This window comes from Oncorhynchus mykiss, chromosome 18 (assembly GCF_057628025.1).
Source record: "Oncorhynchus mykiss isolate SJ-2025 chromosome 18, ASM5762802v1, whole genome shotgun sequence".
NCBI lineage: Eukaryota > Metazoa > Chordata > Actinopteri > Salmoniformes > Salmonidae > Oncorhynchus > Oncorhynchus mykiss.
The window spans coordinates 6,865,001-6,875,000 of record NC_143039.1 but is presented as its reverse complement, the minus strand read 5'-3'; positions in this window follow the sequence as shown (position 1 = coordinate 6,875,000).

Here is a 10,000-nt window from a genome sequence, read left to right as displayed (position 1 = left end):
TGTTTGAATGATGGTTTTGAATAAACCTTGTTGTAAATGAGATGACAAAATGATTTATAAAATGAGATATAAATGATTTCAAATGACATTAGAATGAAGTTAAATAATTAAGTAAAATGGAGTATAAAATGAGGTGTGTAAAATGAGGTATTTTTGAATGTTGTCAAATGAGTTGTTTTCTCAAAATGAGTTGTAGAATGTAGGTGTGTAAATAATTCGATAGAATGAGATAAATGAGGTATTTTGAAGTGTTGTATAAATGAGTTGTTTTAAAATGAGTTGTCAAAATGGTCTGTAGAATAAACCCGATAGAAATGGATTAGAATGAGGTGTAGAAAATGAGTCGTCAAAATGCAGTATAAATAAGTGATAAATGAGTTGTCAAAATGAGTTGTTTTTAGAATGTTTGTCAAATGATTTATCTAAAATAAGTTGTCAAAATGAGTTGTAAATGAGTTGTAAAATGAGTTCTAGAATGGATGAAATGAGGTGTAGGAGAATGGGTGTTGTCAAGATGGACTGTAGAATAAGTGATAAATGAGTTGTAAAATGAGGTGTAGAATGAGTTGTAGGAATAAAGATCGAATGGAATGGATTATCGAATGGAATCGAATGGATTATGGAATGGAATCGAATGGAATGGAATATAAAATGAATTATCGAATGGACTGTATGGAATGGAATACAATGCAATCAATTATCAAATGGAATGGAATGGAATTATGGAATGGAACCGAATGGAATAGAATGGAATGGAATGTATGGAATCAACCGAATGGAATGGAATATAAATGGAATGGAATGGATTTGAATGGATTCTTCAAATGTTCTCGAATGGATCTTCGAATGTACTTGAATGGATTATTTCAAATAGATTGAATGGATTGAAATGGATTGAATGGATTATGGAATGGAATGGAATGGAATGTAATGGATTTATGGAATCATAGAATGGAATGGAATGGAATGGATTGGAATGGAATGGAATGGATTGTGGAATAAACTCGATGGAATGGAATCGAATGGAATGGATTGAATGGAATAGAATGGACTGTAATGGAACAATCCGAGTGGCGTGTATAGAATGGACTGTATAGAATGGATTGTGGAATGGAATCGAATGGAATGGAATAGAATGGATTTGTAATGAGTCGTAGAATGAGTTGTAGAATGAGGTGTGTAGAATGAGTTAGAATGATCAAGATGGAGTGTAGAATGAGTTGTAGAATGAGTTGTCAGAATGAGTCGTAGAATGAGTTGTAGAATGAGGTGTAGAATGAGCTGTAGAATGAGTCGTGGATGAGATGTGCAGAATGAGTTTTTAGAATGAGTTTTAGATAGATTCCAGAATAAGTCGTGGAGTGGTGGGGGGTTGTGAGTTGAGAATGAGGTGTAGAACGGTTTGTAGAATGAGGTGTAGAATGAGGTGTGTAGAATGAGTTTTAAAATGAGTTCCAGAATAAATTGATAAATGAGGTGTAGAATTAGTTGTTTTAGAATCAGTTGTTTAGAATGAGCCTGTTTGTAAAATGATTGTAGAATGAGGTGTGGATTGGCGTATAGGAGTAGGTGTATAATGAGTTCCAGAATGAGGTGGGAGAATGAGTTGCCAGAATGTGGTGTAGAATGAGGTGTAGAATGAGTTATAGAATGAGGTGGAGAATGAGGTGTGTGCATTTAGTTGTTTTCTAGAATGAGTTGTTTTAAAATAGTTGTTTTAGAATGAGTTGTAAAATGAGGTGTCAGAATGAGTTGTAGAATGAGGTGTAAAATGAGTTTCACAAATGAGCTGTAGAATGAGGTGTAAGTGGGTGTAGATAGAATTAGATAAAATGGAGTATAAATCAGGTGTTAAATGAGGTATTTTAGAATGTTAAAATCAGTTTGTTTTCTATAAAATGAGCTTATAAATCAGGTGTAGAATAAGTAGTAGAATGAGGTGTAGAATGAGATTATTAGAATGTATAAATAAGTTGTTTTTAAAATGAGTTGTCAAAATGAGTTGTAGAATGAGTCGTTGAATGAGTTGTAGAATGAGGTGTAGAATGAGTCGTAGAATGAGGTGTAGAATGAGTCGTCAATAGACATCCTGTAGATGACAGTATTAAATATATAAATGAGTTGCTTTTCAAATATTGTAAAATGAGTTATTTCAAAATAATTATAAATGAGTTGTAAAATGAGTTGTAATTGATTATAAATGAGTGGATTAGAATGAGGTGTAAAAATCAACTATAAAATGAGTATGATAAATAAGTGATAGAAATAAGTAGAATGAGATAAATGAGACTATAAAATGAATATAAATGAGTTATTGAAGTAGTATTAAATGAGTTGTAGAATGAGTCATCAAAATGAGGTGTAGAATGAGTATAAATGAGTTGTGGAATTGGATTATAAAATAAGTAAAATGAGTTGTGAAAATAAACACGATGAGAATGATGAGAATGAGGTGTGCAGAATGAGTCGTAAATGAGGTGTAGAATGAGTCGATAGAATGATAAATGAGTTGTTTTAGATGTTGTGACAAATGAGACTGTTTTAGAATGTTGTAGAATGAGTTATTTCAAATAAGTTTGTAAAATGAGTTGTAGAATGGTTTGTAAAATGAGTTGTAGAATAAGTACGTAGAATGAGGTGTAAATAGGTTTGTAGAATGAGTTGTAGAATGAGTCGTAGAATGAGTTGTAGAATGAGGTGTAGAATGAGTTGTAGAATGAGTCGTAGAATGAGTTGTAGAATGAGGTGTAGATGATAAATAAAATCAAGTGAGTGTAGATGAGTTGTAGAATGAGTTGTAGAATGAGTCGTAGAATGAGTTGTAGAATGAGGTGTAGAATGAGTTGTATAATGAGTCGTAGATGAGTTGTGCGGTCAGTATAAATGAGTTGTAGAATAAGTAGTAGAATGAGGTGTAGAATGAGTTGTAGAATGAGTTGTAGAATGAGTCGTAGAATGAGTTGTAGAATGAGGTGTAAGTGAGTTATAATGAGTCGTAGAATGAGGTGTAGAATGAGTTTTAGAATGAGTTTAGAATGAGTGCAGAATGAGTCGTAGAATGAGGTGTAGAATGAGTTGTAGAATGAGGTGTAAAACGAGTTGTAGAATGAGGTGTAGAATGAGGTGTAGAATGAGCTTTAAATGAGTTCCAGAATGAGTCGTAGATCAGGTGTAGAATGAGTTGGAGTGGTAAAGGCGGCTTGGGACTGAGGTGTAGATGAGGTGAGTGAGGTGGGTGGATAGATGAGTTGTAGAATGAGTCGTAGAATGGGGTGTAGAATGAGGTGTAAGTGGGTGTAGAATGAGGTGTAGAATGAGGTGTAGAATGAGCTGTCAGAATGACTGCCAGAATGAGTTGCGATGATCAGATGTTCTCTATCTGTGGGCCAAGTCTCTCTCCTGGTCCATTTTCCCTCTCCATCCATCATCATTCACCCAAACCGGTCCACCAGCTATCTTTCCACACCCCCACACGGCACTAGTTATATCTGTGGAGGGTGATCTTGATAATGGTACTGGACTGTTGATTAGCGTGCCTAACCTGGAGGTGATTTAACTCCTAGGGTTGCCCCAACCCGTTCCTCAACCCCCTCTCCTTAATGCAACCGCTGTGTAGATTCTGAAATGACTCCAAAAAAGCACACCATGCAATAATCTGAGTACAGCGCTCAGACATAAAAAACAAGCACATAGGATACCCGCCATGTTGTGGAGTGAACAGAAGTCAGGAAATAGCATTATAAATATTCACTTATTTCTAATAATATTCATCAGAATGCACTCCCAGGAATCCCAGTTCCACAATAAAAGTTTGTTTTGTTCGATAAAATCCATCATTTATGTCCAAATACCTCCTTTTTGTTCACGCGTTAAGTTCACAAATCCAAATTCGTGAGGCGCGAGCATTAGGTCCAGACGAAAGGTCAGTAGAAACATGTCAAACGATGTATAAATAAATATTCCAAGCGTTTTCAACGTAAATCTAAATATTAAACTGGAGAATTCCTGAAATGCAATGGAGCAGTAGCAGTCTCACTCACGGGCACACCAGTGATGAGCTCATGGCCTTTGCAGCCTCTGGTGCAGAAACAGCTCTCATTCGCCCCACTTCACAGTAGAAGCCTGAAACAAGGTCCTAAAGACTGTTGACATGTAGTGGAAGCCTTAGGAAGTGCAATCAGACCAATTTAGCTGTTGTCTCTTGGATAGGCAAAGAGGTTGAAGACTACAAACCTAGATTTCCCACTTCCTGGTTGAATTTCTGTTCCTTGACTGTGACTCTGTATACTCACAGACATCATTTTACAGTTTTAGAACTTCAGAGTGTTTTATTCCAAATATACTAATAATATGCATATCCTAGCATCTGGGCCTGAGTGGCAGTTTATCTCGGGCACCTTATTCATCCAAGCTCTCGATACAGCCATAGATTTTAAGCAGCCATAGTGGTGATGTAGTTAACAAGTTACTGTAAAGAGGTTCCATCAAGTGATAATAACAAGTTACTGTAAAGAGGTTCCATCAAGTGGTGATGTCATAACAAGTTCTCTGAAGAGGTTCATCAAGTGATGATGTCATAACAAGTTACTGTAAAGAGGTTCCATCAAGTGATGATGTCATAACAAGTAGAATGGAATTATTGAAACAATAAACATGAATACAGTGGACAGTAGCACGGGAAAAGGAAAGGATTTACAACAGACACGTTCACTGTGCTGCCAACAACAAGCAGTTATGGGGTCTATGTGCTGTAAAGTGCAGTGTATCTAGCTGGCTTGCTGTACTGGCTTACTGTCTACTGGCTTACTGTCTACTGCCTTGCTGTGTGTCTGGCTTGCTGTGTGTAAAAATAGAGAAGAGTTAGCCAAGCTGTTCTCCGCTGCCTCATCTCAGACCTGTGGAAGGCAGGTGGGAGGGAGGGAGGGAGGGAGGGAGCGAGCGAGGGAGGAGGGGGGAGGGAGGGAGGGAGGGGAGAGGAAGTGCCTCATCTCAAGCCTGTGGAAGGCAGGTGGGGAATTTTAATGTCTCTGTGTGATGGCCGCTGGTGGGGAGTGGGGCAGCTGGAATGAGGAAGTACAGATACATCAGATTCTTGGACTGAGGGAGGGAGGGAGGAGGGAGGGAGGGAGGGAGGGAGGGAGGGAGGGAGGGAGGGAGGGAGGGAGGAGGAGAGGGAGGGAGGGAGGGAGGGAGGGAGAGAGGGAGGAGAGGGAGGGAAGGGAGGGAGGGAGGGAGGGGAGGGAGGGAGGGGAGGGAGGGAGGGAGGGAGGGAGGAGGGAGGGAGGGAGGGAGGGACGGAGGGAGGGAGGGAGGGAGAGGGAGGGAGGGGAGGGGAGGGGAGGGAGAGGGAGGGAGGGAAAGGGAGGGGGTAGGGAGGGAGGGAGGGAGGGAGGGAGGGAGGGAGGGAGGAGGGAGGGAAGGGAGGGAGGGAGGAGAGAGGGAGGGGAGGGAGGGAGGGAGGGAGGGAGGGAAGGAGAGGGAGGGAGGGAGGGAGGAGAGGGAGGGAGGGAGGGAGGAGGAGAGGGAGGGGAGGGAGGGAGGGGAGGGAGGGAGGGAGGGAGGGGAGGGAGGGAGGGAGGGGAGGGAAGGGGGAGGGAGGGAGGAAGGGAGGAGGGAGGAGGGAGGGAGGGAGGGAGGGAGGGAAAGGAAGGAAGGAAGGAAGGAAGGAAGGAAGGGAGGGAGGGAGGGAGGGAGGGAGGGAGGAGAGGGAGGAAGGGAGGAAGGAGAAGGGGTGAGAGGAGGGAGGGAAGGGAAGGGGTGAGGGAAGGGAGGGAGGGGAAGGGGGAGGGAGGGGGGAGGGAGGAAGGGGAGGGAGGGAGGAGGGAGGGAGGGGAAGGAAGGGAGGGGGGAGGGGATAGAAGGAAAAGGAGAGAGGGGGGGAGGGCGGGAGAGAAAGGAAGGAGAGGGAGGGGGGGAGAGGGAGGGAGGGAGGGACAGAGAGAGAGGGAGGGAGGGAGGGAGGGAGGGGAAAGGGGAGGAGGGAGTGAGGGAGGGAGGGAGGGAGAGAGAGAGAGGGAGGGAGGAAGGGGAGGGAGGGAGGGAGGGAGGGAGAGAGGAAGGAGGGAGAGAGGGAGGGAGGGAGGGAGGGAGGGAGGAGAGAGGGAGGGAGGGAGGGAGGGAGGGAGGGAGGGGAGGGAGGGCAAGGGAAAGGAGGGAGGGAGGGGGAGGGAGGCAAGGGAAAGGAGGGGGGAGGAGGAGGGAAGGAAGTGGGGAAGGGTGGGGGAGAAGGAAGTTGGAGGGCGGGGGAAGGGAGGGAGAGGGACAGACGTACCGCTAAGAGTGCTCTTGCTTGTCTTCTAATAATACAGTTTCTGCTGCTGTTTTACAGCTTCTGAGAGAATTCAGTGATTGTGCTTCGCTCTCTCCTCCCTGCTGGGGAAGACAGGTGGAGGGAGGCGATCTGCCAACACCTGTCAGTGTCCTGATAAAGTTCAGAGGAAAGAAGGACGAAAGAGAGAGATCAGGAGGAGGTGGGAAGGAGGTACTGATGGATGGATGGAGGGGAGAAGGGAGAGGAGGAGGGAGAAGGAGGTACTGATGGATGGATGGAGGGGAGAAGGGAGAGGAGGAGGGAAGGAGGTACTGATGGATGGATGGAGGGGAGAGGGAAGGGAGGGAAGGAGGTACTGATGGATGGATGGAGGGGAGAAGGCAAGGGAGGGAAGGAGGTACTGATGGATGGATGGAGGGGAGAAGGGAGAGGAGGAGGGAAGGAGGTACTGATGGATGGATGGAGGGGAAGGGGAAGGGAGGGAAGGAAGGAGGGATCTGATGGATGGATGGAGGGGAGAAGGGAGAGGAAGGGGAGGGGGAGGGAGTAGGTGGATGGATGGAGGGGAGAGGAGGAGGGAAAGAGGTACTGATGGATGGATGGAGGGGAGAAGAGGAGGGAGGGAAGGAGGTATTGATGGATGGATGGAGGGGAGAGGAGGAGGGAAGGAGGTACTGATGGATGGATGGAGGGGAGAGGAGGAGGGAGGGAAGGAGGTACTGATGGATGGATGGAGGGGAGAGGAGGAGGGGGAGGGAGGTACTGATGGATGGATGGAGAGGAGGAGGGAAGGAGGGTGCTGGATGGATGGAGGGAAGAAGGGAGAGTGGAGGAGGGACGGAGGTACTGATGGATGGAGGGGAGGGGCAGGAGGAAGGGGAAGGAGGTACTGATGGATGGATGGAGGGGAGAAGGGAGAGGAGGAGGGAAGGAGGTACTAATGGATGGAGGGGAGAGGAGGGAGGAGGAGTGCGTGGGATGGAGGGAGAGGGAGAGGATGCAGGGAAGGGGTGTGGGAATGCGGCAGGCAGCATTAGCGTACCCAGGTAGGTAGCTCCGTAGCGCTGAGGCTTCTGACCATTTTATAACTTCATGTAAATGTAAAACAGGAGAACTGTCACCTCATTTTATTCCACAATCTCTGTCTATGTTAATGATAAAATGGTTTACCTGACACACACACACACACACACACACACACACACACACACACACACACACACACACACACACGCATGACTCATATGAGAACACACTGTTGCTCAGGTTACCATTAGACTTTCTGCTTTTATTAGGTAAAGCCAATGGAACATGGCAAGTATATGAACAGTCTATGAAAGTGAACATGAACAGTCTATGGACAAGTGAACAATGAGACATATACAACATATGGAACAGTATATGAACAGTATATGAACAGTATATGAACCATGTGAACAGTATATGAACAGTCTATGAACATGAACAGTATAAACATATGAACAGTATATGAACAGTCATTATGAACCATATGAACAGTCTATGAACCATATATGAAGCATATGAACAAGTGAACATATGAACCATATATGAAGCATATGAACAGTGTGTATGAACAGTCTATGAACAGTCTATGAACAGTCTATGAACAGTCTATGAACAATATGGAACAGTATACAAACCATATGAACAGTATATGAACAGTGTATGAACCATATAAACAGTGTATGAACAGTGCATTTACAGCAACTTTATGGTCATCAACTAACTAATCTCAGCCTATGCTCCTGATTGAACTCCTGACCTCTAAATGATTCCTCCTAACTGAACTTGCTGACCTCTAAATGATTCCTAACTAAACTCCTAACATATAATGTACTTGAACTTGCTAACATCTTAAATGTCCTGTTGTGAAGCTCCTAACCTGTAAATGTACCTGGTTGAACTTCCTGACCTCTTAAATGGCTCCTAACTTGGACTCCTGAGTAACATGTGAAATGGCTCTCATTGAACTATTGACCTGTCAAATGTCTATCTGAACTCCTGACTTCTAAATGTCTCCTGACTGAGTTCCTCCTGACCTCTAAATGGCTCCTGACTAAACTCCTGACCTCTAAATGGTCCCTGATTGAACTCCTGACCTATTTTAAATGTCTTCTGACTCAGAGGGATGGAAGATTAGTGTACAGGGATGTGACAGGGACATGGTACAGACAGCTAAATACAGCCAGTGGGGAATTAAAAACATCCCTCTCTCCCTCTTTGTTCAACTGAATTGTAGATGAATGACATTTAGAAACTGTCATCCTTTTTTCTCATGATTGATATCTTTCTCGGCTTAAGAGCAGAACCTACATCTGTTTGAGCTTGTAAATGTTACAATCATCTTGTGAATCATCTCCTCTATGAGTCACTTGGTCCAAACAGCAGATATGAATCATCTCCTCTAAGTGCATGCAATCAAGCAGGAGTTGTGAATCATCTCCTCAGGAGTGCAGGTATGAAATAGAGCAGAGTGGAGTTCAAGTGTCCTCAAGTAGGTTGTCCAATCAAGCAGGAGTTGTGAATCATCTCCTCTATGAGTCAGGTTGTCAAACAAGCAGGAGTTGTGAATCATCTCCTCTTGGAGTCACTCATCAAACAACGCAGGAGTGAATCATGTTCCTCTAGGAGTCACTGATCTAGAAACAAGCAGGAGTTGTGAATCATCTCCTGCTGGAGTCAGGTATACGAGAAGAAACCAGCAGGAGTGAATCACCTGCCTCTCAGAGTGGGACACTACAATCAAGCAGGAGTTGTGAATCATCCTTCTGGAGTCAGGTTGTCCAATCAAGCAGGAGTTGTGAATCATCTCCTCTATGGTGGGGTTCTGCAGAACAGCAGGAGTTGTGAATCATCTCCTCGAGGAGTCAGGTTGTCCCAAACAAGCAGGAGTTGTGAATCATCTCCTCAGTAGGTTGTCCAATCAAGCAGGAGTTGTGAATCATCTAGGAGTCACTTCATTTACAAACAAGCAGGGAGTTGTGAATCCCTGCCTCTAGGAGTCACTTGGTCCAAACAAGCAGGAGTTGTGAATCATCTCCTCTAGGAGTCACTTGAGTTACGACAGCAGGAGTGAATCATCTCCTCTTAGGAGTCACTTGGTCCAAACAAGCAGGAGTTGTGGATCTGGTCACGTCTGGAGTCAGGTTGTCCAATCAAGCAGGAGTTGAATCATCTCCTCTAGGAGTCACTTGGTACGAAAACAGCAGAGGTAGAATCATCTCCTAGGAGTCAGGTTGTGTCCAATCAAGCAGGAGTTGTGAATCATCTTCCTCGGTGTCACTGGTCCAAACAAGCAGGAGTTGTGAATCATCTCCTCTAGGAGTCACTGGTCCAAACAGCAGGAGTTGGAATCACCTAGGAGAGTTGTGGTTCCAAGACATTTCTTGCATATATTATTTCCTATTCTTATTTGGTTTCAACACAGGTCTTATGTGGATGGGTCTGGAAAATAAAATTATTGTGAATTTAAATCAGCACAATTGGTTTGCAAGTGATTCAGCATTATTTAGATGGACTTTCACTTCAAAGTCCCATACCCGGAATAAAGACCTTGGATCCTGAGGGAGAGACGGAGAGGGAGGGAGGGAGGGAGGGAGGGAGAGAGAGAGGGAGGGAGAGGGAGGGAGGGAGGGGGAAGGGAGAGACAGAGGGAGGGAGGGAGGGAGATGGAGAGAGAGAGAGAGAGAGACAGAGAGAGAGAGACAG